Source organism: Falco punctatus (genome assembly GCF_963210335.1).
Source record: "Falco punctatus genome assembly, chromosome: 14".
NCBI classification, from domain to species: Eukaryota; Metazoa; Chordata; class Aves; order Falconiformes; family Falconidae; genus Falco; species Falco punctatus.
The window spans coordinates 8,680,977-8,701,870 of record NC_137594.1 but is presented as its reverse complement, the minus strand read 5'-3'; the positions used below and the strand labels follow the sequence as shown (position 1 = coordinate 8,701,870).

At 36.2% G+C, this 20,894-nt stretch overlaps 1 long non-coding RNA gene across 1 annotated transcript; it reads left to right on the top strand.

The window, feature by feature from the left end:
• Window positions 1-288: 288 nt before the first annotated feature.
• Window positions 289-18,297, top strand: LOC308072960. The gene is made up of 2 exons (XR_013931860.1): window positions 289-5,722; window positions 5,755-18,297. It is a non-coding gene; the product is annotated as an uncharacterized lncRNA (long non-coding RNA).
• Window positions 18,298-20,894: the final 2,597 nt, after the last annotated feature.

The window sequence follows — 20,894 nt, the reverse complement described above, 5'->3', positions numbered from 1 at the left end:
AATTAGCAAGAATCTAAAGATTTTTATTTCAATACAGAGATTTATAGATTATAAACCAAATATAGGTTGTATTTTGGAAATGCTTGCTTTTTCTAAAATTGTTGATAGGTAGTTCTGTAGTTTTAAATGTGGTGTCAAATATTGAAGTCTAACAAAACCAGAAATAAGAATGTTGCTTCTTCAGTAGACTTTGTTTCAGGGAATTAGTAAGCATTGATCCAAACCCCCAAACAGGGGATCGCTTGTCTCCTTTATGCTTTCCCACTAGGAAGAAGTTAGAAGTGAAAATAAATCTCTTTTATCTGATGTTAGGGAGAATTTGTGGTTAGGAAAAAAGGCATACTCTAAATAGCATCTTGCATAAATTTGTGTAAGCGAATATATAATATGTGTGCTTATTTATTTTAATTTGAAAAATGTCTTGTCTTGAAATGAAATAAGCAAAATTTATTTTTTTTATATAATAAGGATACTTTTGGCATGTAGTGATCATTTTCCATGTCAAATCAGGAGATAAAATGTCTTGCATAATGCTCCCAAAAGGCAGAAAGATTAATAATAGGATGCTTCATACTTAGCTCTTCAGCATATTACTATTAATCTGAAAAGGTTATGATAAATAGCTTTGAATAAGAAAACTCAAACTCGGAGAAATACATAGGAGGATTATGAAAGGTGTGTTCTATGAGAGACGTGTTAACAAGAATGTAACTCAGATGCTACAGCACTTTTTTATTTGATGCCATTATAAGACAACACAATAAGTACAAAGGTTACTGTCAATTTTCTGTGGTTCATTATTTCCAAGACAGAGGATTAAACAAAAGGCTGTAACATGAACAATAGTAGAGAAATAGTAGAAGAGGACATGACAACTAATAGGCTAAAAATAAGGGCAAAACTATTTTAGTAATTTCTCTTTATACTGCTTGTTGTAATGAACTTTATTACTTAGTATATGTCTTTTGTACAAAAGGAATACCTTTTTCCCCTGCATTACATTTCCACACAGTTTTGTTTATGCAGCAATGTAAAGGTCGTTTCAAGGCACTCACATTGGCTAACCTGCTGCCCACTTTGCTTGTGCAAATACAGTAGTTGTTCACATTTTCCTGTTTCCTTTTTTGCCCAAATTTCTGTCTTGATCATAGTTCTGTCTGAAGGACAAATTTTCCCACTTACGTCTGCGCATCAAAGCTCAACTCTAATAAGCAGCTCTCACTTTGAGTGGGTCACCCAGTGAGATCAATGGGACTTTTGTATGCAGGGTAAGAACTGTGTATTAGAGGTCAGCTTTGCTCTGCAGATTTCAGAGATCATCTTTGTCCTAAGTAAATTTTTAAATTTTTTTAATTTTTTTTTTATTTTTTTAAAGTGTAGACAATATCTTTACATGCAGCTTCTACATTTGATGCTAGTCTCAGTGTAAGGTTATTTCTTTTATCCCTCTGGTAATAAAACAGTGATGCGAGCACAAGAAGGTACAGCCTAAACAGTAGGCAAAAGAATTGCACAAATTGGTGAATGTATCCAGACACAGTTAGTCTATTGTGTAGACACTTGGGCATTGATGTGTTTAGAGAATGCTAAGGGGAATAAAGAAATAGACCCAGGTCTGTCAAAATCGTTGGGTCTATGTCTTTTATTTGTGTGTCTGACTGGCACGGCTAAGTATGGATCCAGTGTAGGAAGGTAGAAGTGAGCTGTCAGTGCCTATGTGTAGAGCTCAAATCCAGCCAAAATGGAGAGAAGCAATGCAAGAGCAATCTCAGAAAGCAGTTCTTAAAAATAATTGTACAACCTCATTTGTGCAGTATTCTTTTTTTCCCGAATCAGACCGATCACCGCATTTTGCTACAGTGTACAGAATTTCTGATAAATAAAATAACCAGGAAAAGGGGTGGCTATCCTTTAATATACATGCAAAAGTGAGTTGTTTCTAGAACAAGGGAGGAAAAGTAGAGAAGAATGAGTGTGGAAAAGCACACTAAATTCTTATGTGACTGAGATGATTCTTCTGTACTTTTGCATCACAATAGTGTAAATATAAAAGAAGGGAGTGTATTCTTCATACCCTGCAGCCTACAGTGTGGTTTAACTTGCATTCACTAAGGAAACAGGTGTTTAAGTTATTAACAGCCTCTGGCTATCTCTCATTATATTTCTTCCAGACTTTTCTATCTGTATGAGAGGGTCAGTAGAACAGGGCAGACCCTCATTACTCCAGTTCCTCTTTATTGGGGGGTTAAATTAATCTGTCTGTAAACTGAGTTTAAGCCAAAGGCAATGTTGTTTTCTGCTGACTGTGTTGCAGCCTATGGTGCAAAGGCAGCTGACAACTGGTAGTAATTGTTAATTCAGTTTTCTTTCTCTGTGGAAAGCAAGGGGTGAAGTGTTTAATACAGATACTGTTCACTAGGTGTGGCTTCTCGTTCAGATTAATTCTGACTTTTGGTGATTTTTAAACATCTTGGTACCCTAGTATTTCCAGTATAAAATAAAAGCAGGACCATAATAGAATTGCAAAGTCTCTCAACCATCTATTGAAGAATTTTGGGATCCTCCAAAGAAAACAGAAAGGACAGAGGTTTTGTAATTCATTACTATTATAGAAACATCAGTGCAAAACCTGTTCTCTACAGTAATTTTATAATGTTGGAAATTTAGTGGAATCAATATAGATTTCATGTTTCAGGAACCTCAGGTGATACTACCTGCCTATATGGCACACTATAAATTGCTTAATTAGCTGACAGATGAGGATTACCAGGTGGTGACTCTCACTTGCTGCAGTTAAAGCTGTGCTGTTACAACTTGCTGTACAGTTGGTTTAGTGGGAATTCATTCGTAGTTGTAGTCTGAGCTAGCAACATGAATGGAACTGAAGAAGGAACATTTCGGGGGGGGGGGAGCCATCATTAACCTTACTAATTACTCATTGATGTCAGATATATCTTTAAAAGATAAATAAAAATATGCATTCTTGGAACTGGACCTGCACTTAGTACTGGAAAAATGTTTCATCTAATTTTAATTTTGAGTTGTTCTTTTTATTTTATTTTGTTCTTTCAATCTAAATATTTTAACTGATTTCTCAAGGCTGTATGAGGTCCACAGGAGGAAGTCTATAGCTTTCATCTTGATTTATAGAGACGATGATAAAAGTTTAGTCTCACAGCTTGCCGTCCATTTCTCTGCTAGAGTGTTGCCTACAGCATATGTTCAAAGACAGGTTGCCCATAGTTGAATGTAGCTTTATTTCAGTAAACATAGCCTACAGTAGAAACATATTGAATTTAGACTAAACTTGCCGAGAGATTGGAAAAAAACCACTATGTATAGAGTTGGGTTGCAATTAGCTCTGTTCTAGCATTGATAAGCCTGTGTGGCCATGCTAGAGGGACAGAACTGAATAAATTCTGTCCCTCTTTCGGATGTCTGTGGTAGTCACGGTTTGTAGCTCAGGGTGTACAGAAACAAGATATTGTCACTTGTGTTATATGAATGTATCTTCTTGTGAATCAATTTTCTGTGTGTCTCGGGAATTTGTATCTCTCAGATATCGCAAAGAATGATTTCTGTGCAAGTTTTTCATGCTGTAGAGGAGAAACAAAATGAAAGTGCAGATGAATAAGAGGAGAATTATTCGTCCCCAGGTGAGGAAGAAGACCACTTCTTCATGCTTCCTCAGAAACCCAGAAAACAATATAATACAGTCATCACTTTGAAAAACCCTTCACTATTATAGTTACATATTAAAATATATGTATATAAAACATTTTTATATATCATATTCATACACAATATTTGGACTATATATACTGTTATGTTAACAACAGCAAAGGAACTGCTTACTTTTGTTGACCAGTACCTTCAACGTTAATTAGGTTATCATTAATTTAATAAACAAATTAATAGATATTATAAATTAATGATTGCTTACTATAGGAGAGTGTTCTCAGTTTTACCAAAAGAGGATGTGTGTTTATTTTTTTCGTGGAGTAACCATTCACTGACACTAAAATACAGCACAACCTCACAAAACAAGGACATGTTTAAGTAAAAGAATGCATATGCTTTAGGGTAATTCATTCTCAGTATTCCCTGAATTTACTTCCTGGAATTACTGCAATAAGGCTGTGCTACAGCAGAAAGGCAATCCTTTGCGCAGCCTTGTCCCATGGGTTGGAGCCCACTCCTGTCAAAACGATTGCAGTGCAGAAATCCAAAATTACAGATCTCTTTCAGTATTAAATATTTGCAATGAAAGGACAGTGGTGGTTGGGTTGGTTTTTTTTCTTTCTGTTGCTGATATAAGGCTGTACAAAGTGCCATACAAAGCTGCGTTTCTATGCTATAGATGTATCTATCACTGACTTAGGGGACAGACAGCAATCAGATTTGCACTAAACGAGAAGAAATATTCAGCTCAAATGCATCAGATAGAATGGAAAATTTTGTTACTTCTACTTAAGTTAGTTGAAACAGAATAAAGTGAAGGATATTACTAGAACTACATGGTGAAGTAGTGGTTCATTAAGATCATCATCCATAACCTGCCTGTCACACACCCCTTGTTGAGACCAGATTGTCTGCTGTAGGAAGGTTCAGATTAATCTATCCCTTATGTTGTCATACTTGCTGGAGTGGCAGATTAAGATTCTATTTTTGGTGCCTAATTTCTAAATTAGCAGTTTTCATCAAACTGTGTTTACTGCTGTCACAGAAGAACAAGCTGGGATGTGCAGTCTCACTGAGTGACGTGTAATTATAAAAAGCTGAGGATGTGCCCTTGTGCTTGCTAAATGAGACACTAGCAGTTCTTTTCCTCTCTGAATATACGGATGAGCTCTTTTTTGTGTATATTTAGTGGGCACATTCTTTAATAGTTAAAGTACTGGGAGTTTTTTTCTGTTCACCAACTGCTGATTGGTCAAATTTAAAGGAGTTTGTTTCCTTAGTTTATTTTCTTTTTCTGTATCTTTTGTACTGTTCCAGTGCCTGCTAAGTGGGTAGGCTTACTTTATGTATTGCAATTGTTTGAATGCAATGTTATTATCAAGAAGTAGAAGAAAATGGCTTTCTCAGTTCATACAAAAAAAAAATGGCAGCCCTCATAATGTTAAAACATACCTGTGACTGGCTTGCCCTGTCTAGCCGTGCAAAAGGCTAAAGGTTCAAGAGTGCTAGTGAAATTCCAAAAAAATTTCTAACAACTACATCAGAGTGGAGTAAATGTTATCAATTTGCTTCCTCAAGTTATGTTCACTGTAGATATACACTCTAGTTCTCTAGGGAGTAAATTTGGACTGACTCTAAAATTAGCCTTTCTGAAAATTGGCACTTTTCAGATAAATTGGATCCACCACGGTCTGTTAAGGTCTTAAAAGATGTTAAGCTTCTTGGGACAAGTCTCATGTCAGCTGAGACGTAACCATAGGGAATGAAAGGTAAAAATGGAGCCACCAAAACTTGCAAGCCATTAGGTTCTGGCAATGAGGAGGGGTTTCTGGGAAGTAAATGTTTGCAGACAGGAGGATATGCTGAATGTGGAGGAAGAATTCAGGATATTGGTCAAGCTCAGTAACCTTTTGTAATTTCTTGTGTAGTAACTGCCCAGTAACTAACTCAGAACAAAACAGTCATTCAGCATAGAGCCTGTTGATGCATAGTGGTAACTCAATTGCAGTTTTAAAGTAGAAGGCATCAAAAAAAGTATCAGGTGATAGCACTCAGTATCAAAAAAAGTATCAGGTGATAGCACTCAGTATAAATACCAAAACGTTTTTGCCCTTTCTCCATGTGATGCTAATTAATACTAGTTAAGCAAAACCAATTTTTCCTGGTTTCAGCTGGAATGGAGTTAATTATCTTCTTAGGAGCTAGTACAGTGCTGTGTTTTGGCTGAAGACAACGTTGATAACACACTGATGATTTTAGTTGCTGCTAGGTAATATTTATGCTAAGTCGAGGACTTTTCAGTTTCTCAGTCCCTGACAGTAAAAGGTCTGGAAGGGCACAAGAAATTTGGAGAGGACACAGCCAGGATAGGTGACCTGAACTAGCCAAAGAGGTATTCCATACCATGGGATGTCACACTTGGTATATATTTGGTGGGGGATAAGGGTGTTGGCCAGGACAAGCAAATCATTGCTCGGGGACTGGCTGGGCATCAGTCAGCAGGTGGTGAGCAGTTGCGCTATGTATCACGTGTTTCTTTCTTCTTTTCCCTCGGGATTTTATTCTCTCTCCCACTACCCCCCCTTCTTATTATAACTGTTATTGTCATCATTGTTATTATTCTTATTTCTTTTTTATTCTATTTTAATTATTAAATTGTTCTGATCTCAACCCTCAAGTTTTATATTCCTTTCTAATTCTCCTCCCCATCCCTCTGGGTGAGGGGAGAGTGAAAGACCATCTGCGTGGTACTTAGTTACCAGCTAGGGCACAATTCCAGTGCTGAAATAGAATCAGGTTTTGGATAGGTCATCTATATCTCTTAGAGATATACAGATCAGTTATTGTTTAGGAATTCCAAATTATTATATTAATTTAAAAACATTCAGATTTATCTTGATAGAGAGATCTTAATCTTAAGGTACTAATTTGATTTGCATTTATATTTCTTAAACATATAAATGAAATAGTTAACTATCTTAATAAACTGCTATAGACTTAAATAGTAATTACACATGGATATATTATAAAAAATCAGACAACATTATTTTGAACTTCAACATCTTTTATTCCTTATTCCCCTTTTTTACCTTATCAGGAAGGTCACTCAGGATAAGCAACTGACTTTATTCAGGCTGCAGTTTTTTAAAGAAGGGTGTAGCAGTTTTGAAAAGGACTCATCATCACTACTTTGGATTTCTTAGATATGTTTGCTGAACTCCTCAGGAAGCCTTTGATGTCCTGACACTTCCTGTTAGGGCAGTGTGTTTGCCAAAAATATTCTTTGTCAGAGATGTTGCAGAGCTTTTTTCTGTTTGCCTCTTGAAGCTGCATGGTGCACAGATGCCCACAGTGAGAAAATGGGATTAAGAAAATGGTGTAAAGGTAATTACTGTCAGCTATTTTGTGCAGCAACTTGAAAAGATTTTTCATCAAACAGTATAGAAGCAGTGGTTCATTCAGAGTAAAACGGTAAACATTAGGTTTTCATTAAAACATCTAGAATCCATACTATGGAGTTTCTTAAAGAAATTCCAACTAGAGATGGTTCAAATACTCCTGTGAAGATTAATTACTTTAGATTGGGGTTACTCACTGAGCCCTGGGTAGGCAAGTTATGCCGACATACATTTAACAGGATCTGTGGGAGTCTCTTTCACTCACAGTATTACAAATTATTTTAACAGTAGATCTGCAAGTAATATTTTAGTCCTGGAAATGCTAACACATTCAGGTTGTGTTTTCCTTTCCTTTTTAACAGGCTTCTTACCTGTAGCTTCCAGAAATATAGACACAGAACAGCACTAGAATAAATCACAGTGATTTCATTCCGCACTTAATCTTAGAAACTGTTGCCTAAATTGTCAACACCTCTTGACTATTAGTATTAAGTAAACTAGCTTTTATGAAATATGAGCAACTTGTTCATTTATTTTAAGCCTCAATCTATCTTCTTGTTTTTAAAAGTAAGACATAATACTAAATGAAAATAGGAATTGCTTCCCTGAGGAAATGTTACCGAGATCCAAGCAACCTGACTGTGCATGATTTAAAACAATACCTAGCTTAATGAAATTTAAAAGAAATTAGATAAATAGATGAAATGGAGGATTCTAAACAAATACTAGGGTAACTCTGAAGCGCAAATGCAAAATACTGAGCCTTCAGGTTGAATGTGAAGGGGACAATAGTACTAATGAACTAGCTCAGGAAATTGATACTTTTGAAGAAGGGGAAGGTAAGAATGTGGCAGGGTTTTGGGAGAGGTGGACAGCTGATTATGTTAAATTGCTTTTGGAGTGATGTAGGTGAAAGGTGATGAGAGAAGAGACTAAATCAAATGAGAAGGGAGGAGCAGAGTTATGTATAAACTCCAAGGTGAGGGCAGGAAGACTGAACTTTAATTTAAAATCTAACTTTTTGTGGAAAACATAATTTTAAAAAAATCTATATTTCTTATAAAATGGAAGATTGCTATGCCAGCAATACAGTCTGGTTTGAAAGTAATTCTCCCATCTCCAGACCTGCCAAAGGAATAAACATGAAGTGGGCCAGAACTAAATGTCTGCCAGATCCAAATGCAGCTTGAACTTAAAATAATTGTTCATTTCCAGTTCTAGTTTAGAAGTCATAGGTTTCAAGGGATTTACTGTTGATCGACTTAATAGCCTTTATACTTGTCATAATATCTCATTTCTGAGATGGCTGGTTTGTATATTCTACTCACAACCTCAGGATTATATTGTTTGCCAGATTTGTGTCTGGGAAATCATTCTTCCCAGATCGTGTTGATGGGGTAACGGACCATTTGTAAGGGTCACTGAAGTATAATTTTATTGTTTGATTTGCATAAATTTTGTCAGTAGAAGTTTCAAAATTTTCTTCTTTGCTTTTATCATCCAGGCTGTGGAGACAAAGACTATTTTCATTCAGGAGTCTAATGATTTCCTTTGCTCCTCCTCTCTAGGAAGCCTTGCTTGCCATGTGAAGAACCAGAAAAAGGTAAGACAGAGGTTTCTTTAACTCCTGTCTGTCTAACCATCGGCCTCTGAGGAAAAACCACAACACTCCTCTGAAGACTGCTTACAAGGAGGTTTGAAACAACATGTCATTAATCATTGCCTTTTGCTGGTTAACACTAGGGTATTCCAGGGTGTGACATGAATGCAGATGTTGCTGAACAATTGCCATTTTGCTCTGCACATATTAAGCCAAGGCTAGGAACTGTTGTGATTTTACCCATTTTATATAATGTTCCATTTAACTTTACACTCTCTTGTCTTCCTCCACCCCAATAAACCTAGGTAAATACAATTAGTTTGTTTTGAATGCATTTAAACTTCTACAATTAGTTTTTTCAGCAGAAAAAAAAAACAAGTGTTTATGCTGAGTTAAGTTCCCCACTTTTGTCCTCTGTCTTTTTCAGCAAAAGGTGAGAACAGGTTCTCAGATCCTAGTGTATTACACTGACATCTATATAGTACTCAATCTTCCATGCCTGATGTGATGGCCAGCAAAATATGCATGCTATTGAAATTATATTTCCATCTTTTAAGCCTAGTTCTTCAGTCATGGTGTAGTGATACCAGGGCAAACATTGACTGCTTATTTTTTGTAGATCTCCATTTCTGTCTATATGCATCTGTTGTGTTTTCTCCTTAGGCAGATGCCCAAACAAGTAGTCTGGGGAGCAAATTTTATAGAGTTGGGGATGAATGCCATTTTATGTTATAATGCTGTGTTGCAATATTTAGTAATGCCTTTGCTATCCAGTAGCTGTACAAGTCTATATACTATAATTTTAAAAATGCAGATGTGAATAATTCTTAGTAAGAGTTCTGTTTGTGTGTTAGGCACAAAAGTTACACTGCCTTTTGCTACTTTTCTTAAAGGTTGGATTGCCTCCACTGGATTCTTTCAGCGAGTTTTTAGATCTGTTTCTCTAGAGAGAAGAATAAAGACCTAATGTTCCAAGTTTTGTTTGGTTCTGTAGTAGTCCATGGGTAACAAGGTAGACCTTTCTTGACTACAGATTGGACAGAGCAAGGTGTTTGGAGGGGCGGCAGAGGAAGAAGAGTGGGGTCTAAGAATACTGCAATAGTATGGGGTCTCCAGATAATTATTGTGTGGGGGAGCTCTAAGTCCTACACCTTATCTTGACTGTGGACACTCAAATGTGAACTTAAAGAAAGCATCATAGAAAGTGACAGCAATATAAAAGACAACTATATGTTATCATGCAGCATGAGTTAGACTTTGTTTGTTTTTATTACAAGTATGTATTTGACCTGTATGGATTGTCACCCAAACTCGATTTCAGTATCTTAAAATCATATAATTTTCTGCTACATTACTGTTTTGGTACATGCATCTTTCAAACATCTACATTCAGAGCTATCATTCATATAGCACTTCATTAGGCAACCGTTTGAAAGTTGGAGAGACTCCTAATTTAAATCAATTAAAAGCAAAGTTGTCACTGCATTTTCAGTGCTCATCTGCAACTTTGCACTGTGTGAGAGGAAGAGGATTTCTGTTTTATTCAATCCAACTACTCCTCAGACTCAAACTAGTCTTCAAAATTCAGGAAAGAAAGCTGGAAATTAGGAACAGATAATTCTTCAAAGCACAGAAAGGAAAGCTGCAGTATAAATGTGGGTTCTTAGCTGAGATCATTACCTGATAAGCAATTTTGCAGTATCAAATATATATACATATATCTATATTTACATCTAGTGGATGTAAACAGTTAAGTATCTGTTACCTCAGATACCCTCCCCCAGCCACACATTGGTTTTGCCAGTGCAGTGTAGTTATTTTATTTTTGTGATAATATTTTGTTTTCACTAGAGCAGGTTGGTAAACAACTGAGCTGTGATAATTACTTCAGTAGTTTGGTTTTATTTCCTCCTTGGGATAGCCTGTGTAACTGAGTTTGTACTGCCTGTTCCTCAGGCAAATGTTTCAGTCTTGGAAATATTATCTTCTAGACAACTTTATATTAAGATTTTGTATGTTTTATTCTTCACATTTCTATATTTATTCTATTGCTGCTTTTTTCCACTCCTTTCTTGTGTGTTAACAGAAATTACTTACAATTACACTGTTTTTAAGAGAAAGGATATGGCATTAAAATGCACAATTACAAGAATTTTATTGTATGTGTATGAACTTCAGAACAGACTTCTGTGCTCAGATAAGCCTTAACATTTTTCTCAACCCCCTTTCTGTACCAAATGCACGCTATACTCTCATTAAGATACAACACAGTTATGTTGAATTTTGCATTGGTATTTTGAATCTTACAAGTTACCTCAGCCAGTATTATCCAAAGGGAGAATCAGTTTATTCAAAATGTGTTGTTTCTGCTTTTGCTTAATTCTACTGAATACATGAAAATGTTTTCAACATGGTGGTAATGTTTCACACAAACAGGAAGGGTTATCGAAAAGGAATGAAGGCAAATGCCCAGTTTTATCATCTTTCGTTCTTCAGTGAGACTGGCTTATCCGTACAGTAGCTGGTGCAAATGTCAGCGCGTGTGTCCCCCCGTTTTATTTACTGCAGAGGCAAATGCAAAATAGGGCTTTTCTGGGCAAATTCTTGCCATTGCCATTTGTCTGTCTATGTGCAGTTTGGAATGTAGTTTAGAGGAAAACAGGTTACATTCTATTCTTGCTTGTTCTACTTTTAATAATTGTTACTCTTCCAAATTTTAGCGTATTCCTTTGTCAGCCCCCACATGTATGGTAATGATGAGCTGCACTTCCTTCAGTGCTAGTCTGCTCTTTTAACAATCCATATGAGTGACACAGATTAATAAAATGTGGCATTTCAGGATCCAAAGTAAAATATGAAATAAAAAATGACTGTTTGAGGAAAAATTAGTCATATGCAGAGGGACCTATTAAAGTTGCCTCACATATCAAGCCTTTGTTCTGAGCATGTGTGACTGGAAGTGCAAAGCTAGGCTGTCAGAATTTGTTTAGCTAATGATTCTAACTTGTTAAAATTTTAACCATGTCTCTTTTTGTTGTGCTTCAAAGGATTCGTAATGCTCTTTATATTAATTTTTTTCTTATATTCTTGAAAACATACATTTCTTTAGTTATTATTTGAGCATTGATGTGACTGCTTGGCAGATACTGTTTATATGTAATTTTGATATGAATGTGGGGTTCAGTCTAAAAAGAATCTGCATAAAATTCATAGCTCATATACAAGAGCTTTTTTGTTACCCACCAAGACATGAGATACAAATCAAGTGTGAGAAAAGCTTGAAGCTAGACTGTAAGATGTGAATGCTAAAATCTATCACAATTCATACTGTCAGAGAAATTCACATTTAAAATCCTTGGTCATGTGTAATAATAGACTGAAATACAAATAGCATGCTCAAACATAAAACTTTAAGAACACTTTTGTTCTGAGAACTTGAAAACATTCCTAAGAGTACAATATGTGAAGAAGCTTATACTGATGATAGGTTTTCAGTGTGGCACTACCAGGCCCATTATCTTTATTCTGTCTCTGTGTGTCAAACAATAATAAGAAGAATTTACTTTCTGTGATAAGCTTCTGGGTAACCATCTGGTTACAAAAACATGGATCTGGGCTTTTGCCATGGGGTGAAGGTGATGCGTAACAGTTTTGGTTTATGATTAAGTTTGGCACAGTCCTGTCCTATTAGTCCCTGCCCACACTGCAGGTATTTTGCTCCCTGATCTGGTTCCGGAGCCCAGTAGAGTGAATGGAGACAATCCTGTGATTTTCAACAGGCTCTGGAGTAAGTTCAGTTTCATAACCTGTTCCTTACACAAACATTCAAAATGCAGAACCTGATTCTCCCAGTATGCGGAGGGAGGTGGACTAACCAATTCTAGGGTAAAGAGAGATGTTTTTAAACAGATACATCCACGCTCAGTTGTGTGCATGTGCATACCCTCTTGGTCATCAGAAAAAGGGCCTCTTGAAACATCTGTGGGAAAACAAAGAGAACTTTAGAAAAGCTTTGAAAAGATGGGTTCAAACCAAAAGCAGACATATTTAAGAGATATTTAAGATGGGTCTCGGTAAAGCAAAGAACTGAACTTCTTGTTCTCACCTAGGAAAATCCGACAGATCAGGAACACTTGATTTCACAGGGCATATAATTTATTTTTCATCTGTTTCTGATGAGCTCTTGAATACATTGCACAAGGAAAGAAGCAGTCTTACCCTTCTGTTAATCTGCATGTCTCTTGATTCTGCTAGTCTCTGTTAGGGCAGTTTCATATCCACCTGTCCATTACTTCCTTCGTAGTAAATTATTCCTTTTAAAAATACAGCTTGCTTGAATTTCTCATGTCATAAGAAGTCAAAGGGACCATAATTAAATTACTTGCCTTGTCTGTGAGCTCAAAACCATACACAGTAACGCTAGTTTAGTACTAGCAACCAAGAAGTTATTGTTTGGATCTGCTGTCAAAAAAAAAAAAAAAAAAAAAAAAAAGAAGGTATAGTCAGGCGTGAGTCTAGTCATAGAGCCATGCAAGAGGCAGTAGCATTTAAAATGCACTGTGCTCACAACCAAGCAACATTAAGAATTGTACTTTTATACCATAGTGATTGGCCCAGGTAGATCACATTGGTATTAACTGTAGGAACAGGAAGATGTGTATGTATAGAAATCCATGTAATTAAATTATTATAAAAGATGTGTGAATCCTAAAGCACATACATATACATTCAGTACATGCTTTCTGTTTTCTGTCTGATATAATGAAGGAAGAAACTGCAAGGAAAGCCACACTCTAAGCAACGCAAAGGACTTCCTAATATTTTTGGAAAGCATTATTTATAGAATAGCACGCCATAAATGTGTCCCAGCATATGCATTATTTGACTTTTTAGAATTCTCATTGTATTTACTAGAGCCAAAGACTGATTGCCAGTGTCAAATAGAGACCTTCTGAACCAGTCTCTCCATCCTTTATGCAGTGGCAACTTTGTTCTCCACGTGTGAAGCTTGAAATTGTGTTCCCTTTCTGTCTCTTCCCAATCAAGATTTTTTTCATGACAGTTACAAGCAAACATACAGAGGCAACAGCCTTTTGGGTATCAGAAGCTGCAGCATCAGAAAACCCACATTAGTAGAGTAGATGAAGGATGCTTCCTTGTTGATAAATGTTATGTAAAGTCTTTTATCTGCAAGAAAATGTGTGTAGTTTTCTATGCAAAACCAAGGAGATCCCTAACTCTCTGCCCAGATTGGAAACATGCACTCAGGTATGTGGATGGCTTAAGATGCCCATATGCTACAGCATATTTTTGGATTTCTTTTTGATTAATATCATGCTTCAGTGCATCCATCTGTCTGTGTACAAGTGCAAGTTTCAAAGGAAGGTGAGTGATATACATCAATTAGAAATGTAGGCAAAGTTTAGGACTCCAGCTAACTTCAGTAACTTTTTAATAGTAATGTGCTGCCAGATTGAAATGTTAAAACAATGCATACAGTTTTCAAAATAAATGAAATCCATTTCATAAATGTAATTAATAAAAAGCTGTGAGTCTGAATAGTGTTTCCAGCCCTCCTTGTTCCGAGATCAGGAAAACACAAGAGATAGGCAAAAGACATTTTGTTGTCCTAATAGTGTAGGGTGGACTTGGTTAGATAACTGCAGTAATATCCCAGAGACTAAGCAAATAATTTCATAGTTTGGCAGATTTGCAGTTCACAAAGCAAAAGCTATGTCTGTATTCTACCACAGAGACATTTTAACCTACTCTGCAAACCCTGCTTCAAAAGTCAAGCTTCCAGCTTTCCTAAAGCTGTGCCTTCAAATCCATTTTGAGCAGTGGATGCATTGTCTGTGTCAGGCTTGGAAACGCAAGCTATTAGCCTCGAAGTCTGAGTGAAATAAAAAAAGCAAAAAGCCTATAAGAAACTTAACCCATACAGTTATAGCAATCCCTAAACCAGCTAACAAATAGAGATGATTTAAATTGCTTCACAATGCCAGTTGCTTGCAGATTACCTGCCATCCTCTTGACAGGTTAAAAAATAATCTATTTGCAGTTCTAAGGCTGAAGAATGCAATGAATTCAGCAAGCTCAAGCCTCACTGCACTTGTCTTTCATGCTACCAAATGTGTCCTTTTAAGATATTACACTGTTTCACATTGAATAAAGCATTAAGAAGATACCTTCTCACAGTATATCTGTTCTTAAGTCTCTTATCATTTCTTAATGTTGGAACACATACGTGCCAATATCCATGGGACAGTTGGAAAATACCTATAAAAAATGTCATGGTCGATGATTTTAAAGCTTTATTTGAATATCTAAGAAAGACTTAGATTTCATACTTTACAGAAAAACTTACACTGCTTATCCACGGACAAATACTCTATATTGTAGTATACTCCTTTAAAAATAGTGATTAATGACATTAAAAGGGTCAGTAAACTGAAAACTTATGGCGGTAGACTAACTACGACCAAATTTGTCAGTAGTGTAACTCCATTACAGTCAAATTACAGTTGAAGTTATTTGGTCCAACGATTCTGCAAGTAATGTTTTCTGAGAGACTGAAGGATATATGGTTTTATTAAAGCAACGTGTTGATGGTGGTGCATTTGGCCAAATTTCAGTGCATATGTATGTTTACAAAGGTGTTGATAGATATATATACACCTATATACATAGGTATAGGTATTGCAGATATACCAAGCATTTGTAATGTTTTCGTGCTCTAAATAATTCAGTGTGTTTGGAGGTATTTGAAACAAAAACTGCCTTGGGATATCAGTAGGTCATACATTCAGTGAGAATCGGCTTCTCCATTAACTAGCACTGACGTTGAATCAATATAGTGTGAGTTATGCTGTCAGCTTGTTCATTTCAGCTTCATAAAAATGTGAAATAAATATCCAAATTTCACAATGGCTTATCTGAAGCAGAAAGAATCTTAGCGACTAATTTTGCATATGAAATTGATGAAAGGCTGAGAAGAACAACAGAGCTCAGGACCTTGGATAATTCTTTGTGGATAGGGCTTTGTGTAGAGAAGTTAATTTATTATAGTTTTTCTTGTTTCTCATCATGGTTCTTTTCTGTTTGGGTGTTCTGGGATTATTGTAGGATCAATGTTTGTATGTTAAGAGCCCATTTACATGTTTAGAAAATTCACTAAAACTCTGTAAACCACTGACAAAGGTAAGCATGTAAGAACATATGTTAGGGAGTAGAAATTTCTGCTTTAGGGGGCTGATAAAGGTTTTGCTCAAGTGTCATGAAGAGAAGGCTAAATTAAATTCCTTCAGTGGTATGTGTCTGAGGTTGCAAAATCTGATACAACACAAGATCAGCTTTCATGTACTTCAAGATACCTGTGTTTCTTTTAGTTCATGTGTGTGCAAAATATTCCTGGTCAGATCAAAAGCATTTAGCATCACTATATGTTAGGTTCTTTTCTGCTTATAAACTGTCTTCTACAGCAAACTGACCTTTCTCTGAATAGGTCAACATCTTACAGAGCCCAGGGAGCACCATCTGCCCTATGTTACAATGATGAATTTCTAGAGTATCTTCACTGATGTCAGTACCACTACTCCATTATATACTGGTATAAGAGCAGAAATTTCACTGGGAGCTGCTTTCAAGTATCTGCATAAAAAATTTAAAAATTTTAGATCAGTTTCTTTGGAATGGTAATTAATTAAACAAAGGCTTTAACTGTAGCACTTGCACTCTGCCAGAAAAAGCGAGGACCAGGTCAGAGGAGATGGCCTTGTAGGTGAGGAAATCTTCTAACCTTTAACCTTAGAGATTGTAATTTGTGTTCATATTGGAGACAGCTGTCTACAGAGATGTTTACCAAAATGATTTTGCAAGGCTATATGATTGCCTGTGGATAAACAAGAGTCTACCTGGGGTGGTTGTTTGGCTAATTATTTTATAATCTCTGCAAGTAGTAAAATTGAGATGGATATTCTATTTTAGAAAAAGGAAAATAAAATTAGCTTACTTTGAATTAGGAATGGATATTACTGACAGACTCCATCACAGCTGATCAGTGCAAAATTGATGTTACATATTACTTGACACTTTTTCTCTCATTGAAATTAAAGGAATTTAAGATGCTTTCAAACAAAGCTGTGTCTAATTCTCTAGAAGTGCACTTGTCTGCCTTGAGGGACCTTCAGAGATGTCTATTTATGGTAAACCACTTCAAGCATAAAGTTTCAGACATGTAGAATGTTAGCAACTACAAAGAAAACCCATGTCTGTTTAATTCAGATCATTTTCCATTTTATGTAAATGAAAGGCTTACCATTTATTTTTTCTTTTGCCCAAGATTCCAATTTTCAGTGTTTTATTGCACCAAAATGGACAAACAAAAATGGATGCATTTACTGAGATGAGTGTTTAACCCCAAACTCTGGGCAGGACAACAGGTACAATCTTGCAAAATACTATTGGACTTGGCTTTGCATGACACTGCCATCAGTAAATCCTCCCAAATGGTTAAATTCAGTCCAGATTCAGTGTTGGATCTCAGGTTATATATATTGTTTCACATCCATTTAGGATGCTTTAGTTGTGTTGATTTAGACCTTCTGCTAAGCTGATTTCTGATCTGACAACATTGAGGAGTAGTGGCTGAGTGGGAGCTATAGAAGCCAGCAGTGATGGTGCCACTGTGTTCAGCAAGCAAAACGACGATTCTGCTGTGTTGCTCATTACCTATATATGTTATGCCTCTTCTGTGGTGAGTGAGACATGTTATTACCTTCAAAATTTCTCCTTTATTTTGCTGATTGATATCACTCACATTCTTAGTTGGGGCAACAATTTTGTGTGGTGTAAAAAAAAAAATAAAAGGGGGTATCTAGTCTTGTACAAAATCAGGTCATTGTGCAATTATTTTTCCTTCCAAAATTGTAGTTATTTTGTTCCCTACCTGTTATCCTTCATTGTTCCATAAATGATGAACTTAAAACTTGTAGTGTACCACTAAGCTTTCTTCCATATGCTCTGTATATATATATTGTGTCTGCGTATATGTATACAAGCATATGTAATATTATGTATAGGGAGAAAGAATTATTCCTCAGGCTGAGAAACTGTCCTGTGCACAGATGGGAGTGGTCAGGTTAAAAGTGTGTGGGATGAGTGGAAGCTTAATTATAGAAGTAATATTTAATTATTTTTTTCTTGGGAAGATGTAAAGATTATTATTGGATAATGCTGAAGAGAGTGGACTAATGAAGTTCCTTTAAGTACTCAGGAAATCGATTTGTTTTTAAGGTGAAGGTCAGTCTGTGAATGAAGACATCTGAAGCAATGGTCATGTTAGTAATGAACCAGCTAGAGTGTCATCCTTTCACTCCTTAGGTTATGTTTACTGGCGTTGAATACTTTGCAATGGATTTTTCTCACAGATTCAATACTGTCTATGACAAATCAGGTAGTTTAGTGAAGGTCCTGGTTTCTGATCTGTAATCCCAGAGTCCCTGCAAAACCCATTTAATATTAATCTGCTCTGATTTCACCAAGGTGTGTGTATTTAGTAGACTCTCTATAAAAAAAAAAAAACAAACACAAACCCACTTATGTTATGATGGTATTCTGCCATGTTGTGTGCTTAATCGATCACATCCATGAGCTGAAGAATGAAGGCAATGAAATACAAGTACAGGGCTGGAATGTTTGTAACAATAAGGATCACATTCATTTCAATTAAAAAAAAATTCTGTTGGATATTTTTAGATAGAATATTCCTTACGATTCCCACATAGGAATTATAAATAAGAAACTACACCCTATAGTGTTTTGCTCATTTAAATTCAGAATTCAGCACTGAATCTAGCATGGATACAATTCATTGCTAAGGTTTCCTAGCTACTACAGAATGCACTAATAATACACAGTAAAGGAGAGAACATTCCCAGACCTTGTGCAACAGTGGTTTTAGCTGTGCAGTTTACAAGTGAGCATGTAGAGCTACAGACAAAGAATATATGTGAACAGATGTCCTTACAGGAAAACAGGAAAATACAAAAATACAGAGTAAATACTGAAATAAAGAATATTAGACTATATGCTAGAGACAGTTGGTTGGTTGGTTGGTTGGTTTTTCCCTACTGCATTTGAATATTGTCGAACCAGCTTGAAAGCTCAGGCAAAGGTGTGGCTTTGCTAAGGCAGAGATAAAAGACAGGATTAAAATATTGTTCTGGGGATGAAAATTGGTTTACACAGTGCAGTGGCAGATAAATAATGAAGAAATACATTCTGTATATTAGGCATAGATTTAACATATAATGTATTCTAAAATTAAGCAAAAAGGATATCCAAATTATGTGGCATTTCTTAATGTTGGTGAATGAATTCAATGTCTTGGCATCACATATCTAATAGCCTCACAGTGCCTTAGTAGAAACGTTACACAAGTATAATCCAATAAGCCAAAATGCTAAACTGAAGAGCCAGTAAACTTGAGATAAAAGCTCTTAATCCCATGACCCTTTAATAGGAAACACGGAGCAGAGATTACCAAGGCACAACAAATGTTTGTGGACTGTTACATGCAGTTTTCTTGATTTGGCACAGACTTGTGTACTTATTCATACAGAACTGAAGTAAGGACTAGAGTTAAGTAAAAAAAGTATATCTATTAAAGGATGTGGGTTGTGGGCGTTTATGCCCTTCTAAATGGCCCTGAACAGGTATGTTTGCTTGGCAGTTGGTAGGTTGTTTGGGTGTTGTGTTTTTTTTTTTCATTTTTGCTCCATTATTTTTCTCCGTACAATCCTTCTGAAGAGTTTTCTATGTGAGTGCAATGTTTGTGTGGGAATGCTGTGTCCAGTTACTGTGTTATGGTAGTTTACAGTCCGGGTGGTGGTAAAGATGGGTGCAAAAATTCTAACCCCTTGACCTTTTTCCAATGCAGCATACATAAGATAGCTGTAAGAAAAAACACTTTTGTATCTGGTTTTATGCAGCTTCTGTCCTATGACTGCGCCTTGCTTTTCAGCCACCTAGTGCATATTGGGGCTTGTTTGACACGAGGCTGCTTTGTGTTGTGTTTTGCCATCTTGGACTATGGGCCCAAAAGGCTTTGAATCTTGCTATGCATGTCCATGTTGACAGCCCTCCATTAAATAATGTGATTCCTAATTGCACACCCATTTAAAGCCTAGCAGTGCCTCTGAAATTTTATTGACATCCTCAACAACTTCCCATGATCTACACAGTGTTTTTTCTTTTTAAGTATACAACCGTCCCTCATTTTCATGGATGTTGTACATGTATGTACACTGGTTTGAGTTGGTTTACTTTCTTCAGGCAAGCATGTTTAATACCATTAAACAGAAATAACTTCTACCTTCTGCAGCATTACAAAAGCAATTTCTTAACTTCACCTCTAGAGAAAAACCAACCAGGGAAACATATTGTTATCAGCTTTTTAATACTGGCAATCTGGAAAGGTAGATATTGTGCTTTGTTACTGCACTTTGTCAGCACAAAATGTTTATTAAAGTTTACATTAGAAGCCCTAATTCACTCAGGTGCAGTTCCTATAGTAGTTTCTGAAGGCAGCCAACTGAAATACGGGGTTTGTGTTGTTTCTGCAGATATGATTAATTTGACACTGAAAAACAAAAAAGGATTAATTGCAAGTCTCTTTGTCGGTATTTTAGTTGTACATGCATTCGTCAGTCCAGTCTTGAGCTATATACTGGATTCAAGGAACGTTTGAGACATGATGTTTATTAGAGAGGAGATAAATTGGTATAATGCAGTATTCAAAAATCCAGATTTCTGGTGAAGGCTGTGCCATAGCAATGACTAGTGAGTAGCAAGGGAACAGTGAGAACATATCTATGTACTCCTAACATAGGTATTTGCTACAGATAAACATAATGCCTTATAAAGTAACTTCCACCAAAGGGGAAAGTTTCTTCACTAGTGTGGATCAAAAAACAAGGCTGCAGTTACAGTGGACATTTTGACTTTGTTTGACTTTAGAGTGAACTTGAGCCAAACTCTGAACTTTTGATCTGTGTTGTTTCTTCCTGTCTGCGACAACTATGAGCTTGTTTCTGTTTGTTTCCCTCTGATAAGAGGTTTGTGTGTCTTAGATCCTCCAGAACATACATCAGATGATAACTAAGTGGTGAAATTCAGGTTTTACTCCCTACCATGAAATGACCTTTTAAAAAGTG